We start from the raw sequence: 15,718 nt of genomic DNA, 5'->3' as shown, positions 1-15,718 counted from the left end.
AAACACTTTCAATGAACCGGCAAACCCACATTCTAACAGACGGGTTAACTGCTACTCCTCATATGAAGCTGACGCACTTCAGTAGTGATTTGAGGGGATGCGGTATTGGACTTTGGAGATGGGAGAATTTGGGGATGTTCATATAATTTCATTTCACAGTTTGAGAGCAAAAAGACTTCCCCCTCCCGAGCTCCAGATCCATTTTCACACATAAACGGCACATAATAGAAGTAATAATGAAAGACACATTAAGACTTTTCTGTAAATTAAAGCTGTTTTTGGTCAGATTGTTGGGCCATATTTTTTATATGTGCTCTCAAACAAATTAAAACTGCTTTCAAAGGCAGGAAAAAAAAATGCAAGTGTCTCCAATATATTGAAGACATAAAAGCCGGAGCCTGCATAATCATCTTAGAAGAGTTCTTAAATCTCTCTATATAAACTGTTTAATAGTAAATTAAAATTATTCCTTAATGAAATACAAATCTGAAGTCACTTGAATAACTAATCATTTTATGACCCATGCAGTGAATTTTTAATGCCTGCTTCTACCTGATTATTTTAGATATGTCTGTGATGTAAATTAAAAGCTACATAAATCATTAATGTGTTGATACAGATCAGTGAGCTGCCTACACTATGTCTGATTCTTTAGGACATATAGAGTCTGATCTATCTCCCTCCTTTTTCATTATAAGGATCTTGGATTCATACTCAGCTTATTCTCTGTTAAGGTCTGTTTTGACACTGTGGTGTTCCAATGTAGTTCCCTCCTGTAGAATGAAGCTTGAAAAACAAGTTCACAATGCCATCTCCACAGTTCTCCAAATGAAATTCCTCTTTGTCCAGGAGATTCACAAAGTTACAAAGGAACAGCTTGGATTTCTTTGTTCTTACATCCCCATGACACTGCACAACTGGAGCACAACACCTGCACTGAATTTAACACAACAGAACCCATTGAGCCAATACCAATGGCAACCTGTTTCAGTGGGGCTTACCAGTTCTTCCAGCAATTTCCAGAGCTGTCGTTCCTTCCTGGAAGTTCTCTGGGTGTCTTGTAGAGAGTGGGCCCGGAAACTTTAGCCGTAATGTTCATCTCTCCCATGTTGCTCTTGTGAAAGAGGAGTCATCAGTGCTGTGCTGTTTTAGCCTGATGTCTGAGATGGAGACTTTATGCAGCTACAGAGAGAAAGCTTTGTTGCTTTCTTTTGAAGCGCCTGAGTTGGTGGAAAGGTTTAATTAAAGCTGTGTAGTCCTGAAGGAGCCTAAGCCAGGATCAAAGGATGATCAAAGCAAAACAGGAAGAGAAAAGGGCAGGGGACGATGGTCTCTCTATTTTTGAGAAATCGAGAGTCTGGGTAGCAAGGGATACCATCTGAGAATGGCAGATAGTGGTTATTTTTGGAGGGTAGCAATGTTTTGTCTCACTGTTCATCTTTCTGTGAAGTTAAGATTCAGACATCCAGCTTGCATTGTGGTTATTGTGTAACAGCTTTTCTCTAAAGTTTAACCATTGTGAATCAATTCCTCTGTGAGGAAAGCATATGGGATTTTCTGGAAACATAGATTCTATCGCCTCAGATCTATGAAAGGGGGGCGGGGGGGAGGGAGAGAGTCCCTCCATTCATTACCACATGTGGACTGTTATTCAGCACAGAGGGAACTGGAGATTTTCCTTATTTAGTGTTGTTATAATAATGATGGTATTTGTTAAGCACTTACTATGTTCTGTTCTGTTCTGTTAAGCACTGTTCTGAGCTCCGGAGTAGCTATAACCTAATCAGGTTGGACACAGACCCTGTCTCACTTGGGGCTTGTAGTCTTAATCCCCATTTTACAAATGAGATAAATGAAGCCCAAAGAAGTTAAGTGACTTGCCCAAGGTCACACAGCAGACAAGTGGAGGAGCCGGCATTAAAACCCATGACTTTCTGTCTTTCAAACCCGTGCTCTATCCATTATGCCATGGACTTTTCTAATAATAATAATAATGATGGTATTTGTTAAGCATTTACTACAGGTCTGATTAGACTGATTAGATTGATTAGACTGTAATCAGATTACAGTCTGATTAGACTGTAAGCCCGTGATTAGACTGTAAGCCCGTCAAACGGCAGGGACTGTCTCTATCTGTTGCCGACTTGTTCATCCCAAGCGCTTAGTACAGTGCTCTGCACATAGTAAGCGCTCAATAAATACTATTGAATGAAAGGTCAAGAACTGTTCTAAGCACACGGCTCAGTGGAAAGAGCACGGGCTTTGGAGTCAGAGGTCATGAGTTCGAATCCCAGCTCTGCCACTTGTCAGCTGTGTGACTGTGGGCGAGTCACTTAACTTCTCTGTACCTCAGTTACCTCATCTGTAAAATGGGGATTAAGACTGTGAGCCCCACTTGGGACAACCTAATTCCCCTGTGTCTACCCTAGTGCTCAGAACAGTGCTCTGCACATAGTAAGCGCTTAACAAATACCAACATCATCACAGGGGTAGATACAAGATCATCAGGTTGGACTCAGTCCCTGTCCCACCTGGGGATCAAAGTCTTAATCCTCATTTAACAGATGAGGTAACTGAGGCACAGAGTAGTGAAGTGACTTGCCCAAGGTCACACAGAAGACAAGAGGCAGAGTCAGGATTAGAACCAGCTCTTTGAGGGTGTTTTACTCTGTTAGTTATAGCAAACATTTTGTGAACTCCAACTACAGGCTTGTAGGAGACAAATCAAGTTACACAGAAAGCCCAATTTCTGTCCTTGGGGAAATACTACACTTTAGGATGAGATCATACTGGTTGAAAGAAATGGATCCATAAAACACATCCATGATGCAGCTGAATACTACTATAAAATATACCCTAATTCCTCTTCTATTTACAAGGATGAGTTCTGGTAGGTTACGAAAGCCAAGAAAGTTATTGAGATCTGCCCAGTTACTGGGAAAATAAGGTTGAGGAGATAGGTCCTTAATAAAGATCTAAAGAAGGGATGGGGCATACTTTGGGAGAAAGGTATAGAGACAGGCATATGAGGAAAACTGTTTGGCACACATGGCACTTTGGAGTTGAGGAAGAGAGGAATAATGAGAATTAATATTTCCCAGCTTGGGCTACGGTTGAAAAGAGGTGGAGGGAGGGAGTCATGTGGTTCATAATTAAAAAGAGAGCAACAGTTAGCAGACTGCTGAGGCAGGGAGACATCATATTAAAGTGGTCTTGAGATAGACCATTCTACTGTCTGTTTTTAGGACAAAATGGAGGTGGGAGAGACTGGAGGCAGGGAGGTCAGACTAAAGGCCAACCCAGTCAACCGGCAGGAAGATGCCTAAATTTCTGGCAGGTTAACTGTTCTAGAAGACCCAGTTAAGTTGTTGATTTGAAGGGAATGTGTCTATTTTTTGTTATAATGTACTCTCCCAAATGCTTAGTAAGTGTTTTGCACATAGTAAGCACTCAATAAATATGATTAATCCATTGATAATGCAAACTGATTTAATCCCCCTTATACTCAATTGAAAGTCTTAGATTGTATTAAAATTCCTGATAGAATGCTTTGTGACATTTTTTGGGGAAGTGATATAAAATGGTTTTAAACCACTTCAAACAATTAAAACATTTCTCCAAAATACAAGCATTTTTGACATTTGCAGACATACATTGATTGAGGCATTTGACACTTCTCAGTTGGATTAAAATGCTGTAGAAAATTATTATTTTCAAACTGCACAGCATCACAATAGCTCAAACAGTGCAAATCCAAATGGGGAAATAATTAAAAGGTCCAAACTGAACACAGAATTTGTTTATGTATTTGTAATTGATCTATTCATATTAATGTCTGTTACCCCCTCTAGACTGTTGGCTCCTTGTGGGAAGGAAACACATCTATCAACTCTGTTACGTTGTCCTCACCCAAACACCTAATACAGTGGTCTGCACACAGTAAGCACTCAATAAACTATTGATTGATTGGTATGATAATGTTACATTTTTATAGTCCGTACAGGTCTTGGGATTTCTACCCATGAAAAAGTAAAAATACCTCTACTTTTTAGAATTAACCTTTTTTTGCATCAACCCAACCAAACCAACAGATTTTTACAACTTTTCTGTGTCCCAGTTACATCATCTGTAAAATGGGGATGAAGACTGTCAGCCGTACGTAGGACAACCTCATTAGCTGAGGGGAAGGTGAAGCAGCGTTGCTCAGTGGAAAGAGACTGGGCTTGGGAGTCAGAGGTCATGGGTTTGAATCCCGGTTCTGCCACTTGTCAGCTGTGTGACTGTGGGCAAGTCACTTAACTTCTCTGTGCCTCAGTTACCTCATCTGTAAAATGGGGATTAACTGTGAGCCTCACGTGGGACAACCTAATTACCCTGTATCTACCCCAGCACTTAGAACAGTGCTCTGCACATAGTAAGCACTTAACAAATACCAACATTATTATTATTATTACCTTGTATCTACCCCAGCGTTGAGAACAGTGTTTAGTACCTAGTAAGCATTTAATATCATAGTTATTATTACAAAATGCTTAGTTTTTTCACAAAAATAAATGCACTGGATAAGAAACATCTTTTACTTATGCTGGGCCCTAGTATAGAGGGAACATATCTTGTGATGAAGTCCATGAATCCTAGTAAAGTAGCTATAGTCTAGTGGAAAGAGCAAGGGTTTGGGAGACAGAGGACCTAAATTCTAATCCTGATTCTGCTAATTGCTTGAGGAGTGACCTTGAAAAAGTCAATTAACTTGTCTGATTCTCAGTTTCCTTAAATGTGAAATGAGGCTTAAAAATCTGATTTCTGTCCCTCTTAGACTCTGAGCCTCATGTGGAACAGAGACTGTGTCCAAACTGATTAACTTACATCTATACTAGCTCTTAGAAGAGTGCTTAACCAATATAACAGTGATAATAACAATAACAATGATAATAATAATGAAACATACCTCCGAGAAGCAGCAATGCCTAGTGGAAAGAACCTGGACCTGGGAATAAGAGGACCGGGGTCCTAATTCTGGCTCTGCCACTGGCCTGCTGTGTAATTTTGAGCAAGTTGACAACTTCTCTCCACCTCAGTTTCCTCATCTGTAAATTGGGGATTGAATACCTGTTTCCCTTCCCCAAACCCATAGATTGTGAGTTCAATGACGGACAGGGACTGTGTTGGACACAGTCCCTGATCATGATGTATCGACCCCAGCACTTAGTAGAGTGTTTGGCACATAGTAAGCACTTAAAAAATACCATTATTAGCACCAGCAGCAGCTTCACAAGGACTAGCACCTTGCATCAGAGAAGTGGGAAAAGGTCAGTTGCAAGAGTAAAATGAGATTTAGCCCAGTAGGTCACTGCATCAAGACAGTGTAATTCCCATTTAAAATGTAAATCGGTGATACTAGGAAACTTCATCAATCCACTACTTTGTTCCATTACCCATTGACGGGCACTGTCCTTGGCCTGTTTTTTTGAAACACCTATCCCCATGCCACAGAGGTACCCAGCATATACACACTCCAATAATAAAATAACACACTAGATTAAAAATGATTATTTAACTGAAGGGTTAGGACCAGCATTTTGTTCATGTGGCAATAGTGATAACTTCTGCTATAAAACTCTCCTTCTCAGCCTCTGCATTTGTGATTCAGCTAAAGCCTTGTAAACAGAAAATGTCCTTAAGATACCATCAAAATAGTTCCACAAGAGTCACATGACATTCATGGAATGCATCACTCATTTTTTTTTTCAGCAAAAAAATCCCAATCTACTACCTCAAATAATGTGAATAAAACATTATTGAAATATCATTCCATCTATAATCTAAGCACAGTGAGTTTAAGGTTTCCTGGCTCTGAAACAAAATAAATATTTTCATAAGAGACTTTTTTTAGTTTAGTTTTGTTTAAAAAGGGAATACTATTCTGTATGACAGACTTCTGAAAGGAAACGTTTCGTAATGAAGATTTAAGCACACATATACACACTCAAACATATATTTTCTTGAGTAACTTAGTTCTTGTTGGAAGGACTGAGTGCATCAAATTGTGACAACATTTTCTGAATATGCAGCACTTAGAAAAGGTTGGGAGAGAAACCACTCCTTAGGGAGGCCATATTTGAAATGCAAAAGTTCTATTATTATTACTATTATAAGACAAATCAGAGTACAAGTTAATTGGACACATTACCAACCAGATGTGGAGGAGCAGAATAGCAAGTCAGTGTTAAAGGATGTATTTATTTGAAAAATACCCTGCAAGCATAAAGCAAGTTTCAGTTTTGAATTTTAAAAGATGAACTTCAGGCAAGATGGGAAATAATAGACACTGAAGAGATTAAAATGTATAATTTTTTTTATATAATTTATTGTAATGGCCCTGGACGCCCCTTAGATCATCGAAATGGAAAGTCTTTTCAGAATACAATCTTTTTTTTTTCAGTCATTTGCTTTTGGCATTTCATTTATGTTGGGTCTGCATCAGCTTTGGGAAGTGGGGAATTGAGCAGTTATTTGAAGAATGTGATTAATGAGGACACTTACTGGGTACCCAAAGGAAAAGATTAGGAATGAAGAGGGATAACTTAGGGGTGGTAAACAGCCCATCCATCGCCATAACGATTGAGGTCCAGGAAAGCAAAGACCACACTATTCCTCAAAGTAACCTTTTGCCATGGTTAGATTCAGAATATTAGGCCTGGTGGATCATTGGTCTGAATTAGTTATGGCATTGCTGATAATATGACACTATGATAATTCATGCCCCCATGGTTTAATTTCTCTTGAAATCATATTTGTACATTTTCTCTTAGTTTTCTTCCCTTTTTGTCTATGTATACACAACCCTTTAACCTCCTGTTTCTTCTATTCCTTTCAACAGTTCCAAATTCTGGATTCCAAAATAGTTGCCCAAACAATGTTTGGGATTTTTTTTTTTTAAATAGTCCCACATTTTCAAAGCCTTACAGGCAATTCTAACATCATTTTTAAGTAAAACAAATCCTTCAATCATGAAAGTCCTGAATTCCCATAAACTTCACCTACTCTTCCCTTAAACTTCTCACTCACCCAAATTGAATTTATCTGTTTGAACTCTCTGGGAATTTTGATGAAACCAAGACTTGGGTAATCCGAGCATAAGGAAGTTATTTCCAAGGGAGAGACACAGTCCTGAGCACCCAATCAGCGACTAATGAGTCAGGGGCTGATTTATCAATTTATGGATAAATAAGATTCCTTTTCTTCTCTGCTTTGTCCTCTTTCATTACCCCACTGCTTCTACTTATCATTGTGTTTTTCTTGTCTTTAGTCGGTCAGTCAGCCAATCATATTTATCGAGCGCTTACTGTCTGCAGAACACTGTACTAAGCTCTTGGGAGAGTATAATATAACAACATATTGGACACATTTGCTGCCCACAATGAGCTTACAGCTTAGAGGGGAAGACAAATATTAATATAAATAAATAAAATTACAGATATGTACATAAGTGATGTGGGGTTGGGAGGGGAGATGAATAAAGGGAGCAAATCGGGGTGATGCACAAAGAAGTGGGAGAAGAAGAAAGGAGCGCTTAGTCAGGGAAATCCTCTTGGAGGAGACATGCCTTTAACAAGGTGGGAAGAGTAATTGTAATTGTCTTTTGGATATGAAGAGGAAGGGTGTTCCATGTCAGAGGCGGGACATGGGCGAGAGGTTGGCGGTGAGATAGATGATATAGAGCTACAGTAATAAGGTTATAGTATTAGAGGAGTGACATGTGCAGGCTGGGTTGTAGTAGGAGAGTAGCGACATGAGGTATATGGGGGCAAGGTGATAAAGTGCTTTAAAGCTGATGGTAAGAAGTTTGTTTGATGTGGAGATGAATGGGCAATCACTTGGAGGTTCTTGAGGAGCGGGGAAACATGAACTGAACATTGTTGTAGAAAAATGATCCAGGCAGCAGAGTGAAGTATGGACTGGAGTGGGGAGAGACAGGAGGCAGGGGGGTCAGTAAGGTGGCTAATGAAGTAATCAAAGAGAGATAGGATAAGTGCTTGGGCAAATTCTTTAGGTCATGCAATCCACCATTTTTAGTAGTTGCCAGAACCCTGGTATAATGATGTTGTCCAGTGCTCCTTTTGGGGTTATTTAACACTATTTAGAGATCATAATGCTGTTTTCTCCACTTTTCTTGTATCTGTCACACTACAAAGGTCATGCCTACAGTGCTCAGCTGTGGACTGAAGTGGCATTTTGATTCTGGGATTGCATGGCTAATTGACAATGTTCCTCAATAATCGGTCCCTTAGTGCTCCAGCTGGAATGTTGTCAGTAATAGAGTGCAATATTAGCAGTAATGGAGTGCACGCAGGAAACTGGTGAAAATGGTGACATCTTTGAAATCCTTTCGCAGCTGAAGGCTTTCATTAAACTCTACTACTGAGGCACCATGCTACCCAGTGATGTAAGATTAGTTCACAGGAAGAAAACTGAATCAAGAAGGACGGATTTTCTTCTGGAAGACTAACAGAGAGGGAAGTCAACCTGGCATGAAAATTCAGACCAAAAATGCCCTTCCTCCTCAAATCTGCCAATCACTCTTCCCTTCTTCAAAGCCCTACTGAAAGCTCAATTCCTCCAAGAGGCCTTCCCAGACTAAGCCCCCCTTTTCCTCAGATCCTCCTTCCTTCTGCATCACCCGATTCGCTCCCTTCCCCCTGCTCCACAGCACTTATGTATATGTGTATATATTTATAATTCTATTTATATTGATGCCTGATTACTTGTTTTAATATCTGTCTCCCCCTTCTAGACTGTGAGCCCAGTGTGCGCAGGGATTATCTCTCTTTATTGCTGAACTGTACTTTCCAAGCACTTAGTACAGTGTTCTGCACACAATAAGCACTCAATAAATATGACTGAATAATAGAGCATGGGTTGTTTCCACTGTTTTTTAAATCCAAGAAACCTGGAACTTTCGAGATGCCATCTTCAACTTCTAGAGCAGTTTCAGCAATGCCACCTGTGTGCAATATTTATCATCAAGTGGCAACAGCGATCAAAAATAATGAAATCCGAGCACACGATCAGTTCAGACTACCAACATCTAAATAATGCTTGTCACATCACAACTTTGCTGGGAGGTACAGGTAAAGGGAATGGATGTCAGAAGAATACCCAAGCAGATGTGCTATCCTTAGCTGAATTGGGTAGCCATAAATTAGAATGACAGAAGCAAATGAAGTCAAAACTCAAATGATGTTGCAAAGGAGTGGACAGTCAGGACACAGAAGAAGATAGATCATCTTGGGCACATAGCACTTACAAATGGGATGACTCAGAACAGAGGATTTGGGAAGATCACAATATAAAGGCAGAGAAATGTAAATGATGCCTAGATGCTAGCAACCTTCTTTATGCACACAGCATGAAAGCAATTGCCATTAACTCATTGTTCTAGGCCACAATTGTGCGCACTAATGCAAATCTAAGCATCAGTAGCATCATCTTCAAAGGCTAAAGACATTTCTCTCTAAATGTGAATGTAATGTAAGATATATTAATAGAATATTTTTGTATCTAATGCAATATATAATAGCAAAACCCACTGCCAGAATTCTCTTCCAACGGATAAGTTAATTTTTATTATCACTGCCTACTCCTGTTACAAGTCTCAACATTCCAAATTCTACAAGGAGGGACTTTAATGCTAGTCTTAGCCAAGAACACCCAGGTTTGCCATCTTCTTCTGGCCCCCAGAAGAGTTTGCCACAAATCCAAGTTAAAGTTCCAGAATTAAGCTGTTGGGTCAGTTAGAAAGGAATGAATCAATTTTACTTTCCACTCTTTCCACAGTAGGTAATCTCAGCAGTGCAGATTCAATTTGCCACCAATAGCTGGAAGTGGCTCGGTCTAGTGGAAAGAACATGGGCCTGGGAGTCAGAAGACCTAGTTTCTAATCTGGGATCTTCCATCTAGCTGCTGTGTGACCTTGTGCAACTCACTAAACTTCCCTGTGCCTTAGTTTCCTTATTTCTAAAATAGGGATTCAATACTCATTCTCTCTCCCTGCTAGACTGTGAACATCAGGTGGGTCAGGGACTATGCCCAAAATGATGATCTTGTATTTAGTCCAGTGCTTAGTAGGGCACTTGGGCACTTAATAAGCACTTAACAAATACCAAAATTAGCTAATTATCTTTCCATCAAAGGAGATTACCTTCACACCTCCCTATACCTTCGATCTACTTACAGAACCAATTTTAATCTCTTTTCAGTTAACTGGTAGAAAAAAAAAATCTAGCCTTTTACCCCATCTGATAGGAAGCTAAATAATGAGGTTCATCACAGTATTTTATATAAAGAGAGAGATAACGAAATGCTAACTATTCAATTATATAGAACTCGTCTTGGCTTGGTGGACAACTTTTGTTTAGTATTACATAAAGGTACACAGTATACAGGCAGAGGCATGGTGGGTTATTTTAGAATGTAGAGATGAAACAATGTTATTTCCCATTATTAGGAGCAGTAAGTGCTTAACAAATATCACAATTTAGTAGTATTAGTATTATTATCTTGTGAATTTTGAGATAACCAGGGCTTCCTGAATAAACTTTGCTTGAAAAAATTGTCAGGTCTAGTTTATAATCTAATCCCTTTCCTGCCCCTCCCACCCCCCCAAAAAAGTCCATTATTCATCTTTCCCAGCTCTAAGGCAACCAAAGTGTTTGGAAGCACATTCATAATTCAACATGGTTAAATGCCAGGGGCCGGGCAAAGAGGACCTTCCCAGACAGCATGAGCAGAATGACATTCATGGTTGATTCAGCTCCTCGCAGCAAGCTGTGTAATTGGAAAAACCAAGGGAAGTGACCCTAGTCTCTGTGTCCTGCCGATGTCAAAATGCATTCATATCACTCTGACAAGTGGCCAGAGTGGAGGGCTCTTTGGAAGCTATGCGAAGGAGAGAAAGCAACTCATAAGTCTTCCAAAGGACCCCCTCATAGAGTGCAAGCCAGTGTGTGAAAGAGACTGTAACAGAAGCGACTCTCTATTTGGAGTTACCAGATGCCCCTGGTTTCTAGGGAAAAACCTATATTGTTCCCCATTTTCAGATGATTGAAATATTTGGGGGTTCAGTTGAGAGAAACTGCTTTCCACCCATCAGAACACTACTGGCTTCTGCCAATTAATTTGCACTAATTAACTTTATTTAATATACTTAGAGTGAGGGATTTTGAAATTCATCAGGCAAATGTATGCTAATAGATACAAACTACATGTCAAACAGTGTGCAAATGTGTGTCCCTGGGTTTCCTGGGAAAAATCTGGTAGCCTGACTGTAAATTCCTGCAAGGCGGATAGAAGAAGGAAGTACTTGAACCTCTCTCACAGCCTGATCTGCCATGCATTTGCTAATGTATGCAAGTTGTTATTTTCCTTCTCAACATGTTTTACGACTTCTGTTCCCTGTTGCAAAATAGACAGCCTGAAATATGTAACAATAATAGGAACAAAATCTGTGAGCCTCTTCATAGAGTTAAGAATTCTGAAGCGGGTCCCAGGCTCCTCAGGGTTGGTTCTCTGGTTCATGATGGGTGGAATCAGACTTCAGGCCAAGGAGAATACTCAGTGGAATGTGAACATATTGTACTGGACTCCCAGTTTACACTGGGAGATCTTTGGTCTTTGGAGAGGCATCTCAGACATCTCAGAAAGAGGAGAGGAACAACAAATGTTGCAGAATTAAAATTATTTTCATGGACACACAGTTGATGGTTTAAAAGAGATCTAGAGCCCCTGATGAACCAGAGTTGGGAAAGGGCTAGATCAATGTTGAACTATCATATTAAATGGTAAAAGAATGTAAGGAATAATGTAGCCAACCTTCCTTTTCTACTTCGATAAGACAGTTTTCTTATAAAATAGCTTTCTTTGTTTCCCCTAGATAAGCTCCTAGTTTCACAACTGATTAGGTTAAGAAGGTAAATTTCACATTAATCAATCAGTAAATCAATCAGTGGTATTTGTTGAACACTTACTGCAGGACAGATGAGACTATTGTTATGAAAACATTTTTGATAATGACAATGTACTGCACTCCAAGACTTTATCGCTGTGCTAATTTTGTGCCAGAACAGTGCAGTCCCAGGAAGAGTTAAGGTTGAGAAGTAGCACAGCCTAGTGGAAAGAGCATGGGCCTGAGTTCTAATTCCAGTTCTGCTAATTGCCTGCTGTGTGACTTCAGGCAAGTCCTTCAATTTTTCTGTGGCTGTTTCCTCATCTGCAAAATGGGGATTCAATAGCTGTTCCCCTTACTTAACCTTCGAGCACCGATGTGGGACAGGGACCATGTCCGACCTGATTAATTTGTATCTACTCCAAAGTTTAGAACAGTATTTGAAAAATACACCACAGCACCTTGGCATCAGGGTATGCAGGGTGGGGGGGACATGGGAAGGAGACCTAGGCCACAATGTAGCCAATCTGATGGTGGAGCCAGGCCCTGGGATTAGAGAGGGTTACTGAGCACTGACTGGCATGGAGACACCAGCATACCACAGAGGTGCTGGCTCAGGCCCTCGGGGTGTGCCACAGGACAGGAGATGTGAAGGAGGCGGTTAGTTCCACAGTAGAGGCAGCTGGGAGTTCCCTCTCTGTGCTGTGATATTCATCTTGGGCCACAGGGATGACAAAGCAGCTCAGATCTCAGATCTGCCTCAGCACCACAGAGTTGACCAAGCAATTTGGAATTCCTCTGCACCGGGGAGCTCAACTGAGACCATGGTTTGGAGTGAATAAAGCCACTACAACAGCCTGGGGATGCCTTGCAGCAGCAGAGGATCTATGCACTGGGTTTTGTGGCATCAGCAGGGGTGGGGAGGGCATGATAACAGGTGGGTAGGTGAGAGGGCAGGCACCAGAGTTGGCTCCATTGTGGAAGCATCTCGGGGCTCACCTCTCCACTACAGAGCTTGAGCCTGAGGAAGGCAAGGGTAACTGGGTAGGCAAGCACTGGCCAGGGTCACTTTGGCTTCCAAAACCACTGGATAGTGGAGCCATTAAGTTGCTATTCCATTTTGCCTGGTGCTGCCTCTCTCCACAGCACCCCAGGGCCTCTTGGCAGGACACCTTCACTGAATGGAGAACTTTGAGAGCACTCAGATTTGGTGGACACTGTGACTGAGACTGGAGGACTGTGGGCAGTGAGAAGCCTGAAACTCTGCTCTTTTCTCCATGGTACCTACAGCTTCTATTGGATTTGGATTTATCCCTGTCCCTGTCTTTTATGTGTCACCTGTGAACTTGGATTTGCAGCCATTATTTACCCTTCCCTCAGCCCCATAGCACTTAGGTTCATATCAGTAATTTATTGATTTATATTAATGTCTGTCTCCCCATCTAGACTGTAGGTTCACTGTGAACAGGGAAGGTGCCTACCAGCTCGGTTATATTGTTCTCTCCCAAGTGCTTAGTACTGTGTACTGCACACAGTAAGTAGAGAAGCAGCATGGCTCAGTGGAAAGAGCACGGACTTGGGAGTCTGAGGTCATGGATTCAAATCCCAGCTCAGCTGCTTGTCATCTGTGTGACTTTGGGCAAGTCATTTCACTTCTCTGTGCCTCCGTCACTGGTCAGCTGTATGACTCTGGGCAAGTCACTTCTCTGTGCCTCAGTTACCTCATCTGTAAAATGGGGATTAAGACTGTGAGCCCCATGTGGGACAACCTGATCACCTTGTATCCTCTCCAGAGTTTAGAACAGTGCTTTGCACAAAGTAAGCACTTAACAAATGCCATCATTATTATTATTATTATTACTCAATAAATACGACTGATAGATTAATGTACTTTTATTGTTTTGTTTTCTCTTTATGTGTCTGTCTCCAGCCCCCTTTCCCCCTTATTCTGGCATCATGATCCCTTTTGAGGGCCGTATTTCTCTCTCCTGTATTCTTTCCCAGAACTCACAGTGCTTTGCACAGAGTAAGAGCTTAACAAATACTATTACTACTGCTATTACTGCTTCTACTACTACTGCTACTCCTACAATGCATGTATGTGTAATTTACTGATGTATTTATGTACTTATTTATTTGTATTAATGTCTGTCCCACGAATATAATCTATAAACTTATTGTGAGCAAGGAATGTGTCTGTTTACTGCCAAATTGCATTCTCCAAAGCACTTAATATAGTGCATTTTCACCATAATGATGGAGAAGGGAAATGTAGAGCAAGGCTCCTTGAGTACAGCTGCCTTGTTCTTTACTCCCCTCATTTCATCTATCCTATTCCACTGTTGGCATGGGCGTGAGAGTCAGAAGGTCCTGGGTGTTAATCCTGGCTCAGCCACTTGTCTGCTGTGTGACCTTGGGCAAGTCACTTCACTTCCTCTGTCCCTCAGTTACCTCATCTGTAAAATGGGGATGAAGACTGTGAACTCCATGTGGGCCAGGGACTGCGTCCAACCAGATTAGTTTGCATCTACCCCAGCGCTTAGTATAGTATCTAGCACATAGTAAGCACCTAACAAATACTATTAAAAAAGATAACAAACACTATTCCTAGTTATGGAATCACTCTTTTGAGGATAATTGGTGAGGAGCCTAGCAATGATTAAGAGAGGGTCCGCTGTGGTGCAGGACTGTGGTTCAGGCCCTTAGGGTTTTCCTATCACCCAAGGGAACCCAGGGCTTTGAACAAATCCCAAGTCACAGGTTAAGGGAATATTCCCCTAGTCACGAAGCTCCCACTTGGAGAAGACGTAGTATTGAAGTCCTGTGGGGATGCACTGTGTTTTCTCCTGCCCAATGAGGATTCTTCATTAGCCTATCCTGAGTCCAATTATAGAGGGAAACTTGACCTTCAGCCCGAGCAATCCCCATGACTCGAAAGGTAGGCTGAAAATGAGATTCTCTCCAAAACTACCGTAAGAAAAAGCATCATATAGGGTCAGAGGAAACTGGTAGCAGTGTGGCCTAGGGAAAGACCACATGCCTGGGAGTCAGAGGACTTGGGTTCATCCCTGGCTCTGCCATTCATCTGCTGTGTTACCTTAGGGAAGTCATTTATCTTCTTTGTGTCTTCATTTCCTCATCTTTAAAGTGGGGTTTCAATACCTTTTAACCCTACTACATCACAACTGTGAGACCTATGTGGGACAGGAACTGGGTCTGACCTGATTAACTTATATGCATTCCAGCACCAAGAAGAGTGCTTGATACATAATAAGTGCTTAAAAATACCATAATCACCATCATCATCTTAAAAGGCAGAATGCAGAGCTCTTCAGATTCAGTCTGCTGAGTGGAGCCAGACCGTCCCACTGCTTGTGCAAGATGTTGTGAGGCAGGACCTGATTGCCTGGCGCAACCTTGGTGCCAAGATACTTCTTTAATCCCTAGAAGCTGATTCATTACTATGTTCTGCTTTGACTCCACTCCTCATTCAGAGTTCCAGTCACACATCCACACCCCACCTTTTCCATCAAAAGCAACCTTGCAGTGACAAACTCTTCTCACATACTTTTCTGTTCTCTTAACCTCTGTTTTGTGATCCAATCAGACTTTTACCACATCTTTGGAGATGGGAGGATCCTTGAGGCAAAAACTTCATGGTTATTCAGCAGTTTGAGAGCTATCCTCAACCATCCTGGGTATATTGATGGCACTTCTTGAAGAATGAAAATAAGTACCAGGTCAACTTAGCTAATTTATCTAATTGTTTCCATT

This window comes from Ornithorhynchus anatinus, chromosome 3 (assembly GCF_004115215.2).
Source record: "Ornithorhynchus anatinus isolate Pmale09 chromosome 3, mOrnAna1.pri.v4, whole genome shotgun sequence".
Lineage (NCBI taxonomy): Eukaryota > Metazoa > Chordata > Mammalia > Monotremata > Ornithorhynchidae > Ornithorhynchus > Ornithorhynchus anatinus.
Note: the sequence above shows the minus strand (reverse complement) of the source record.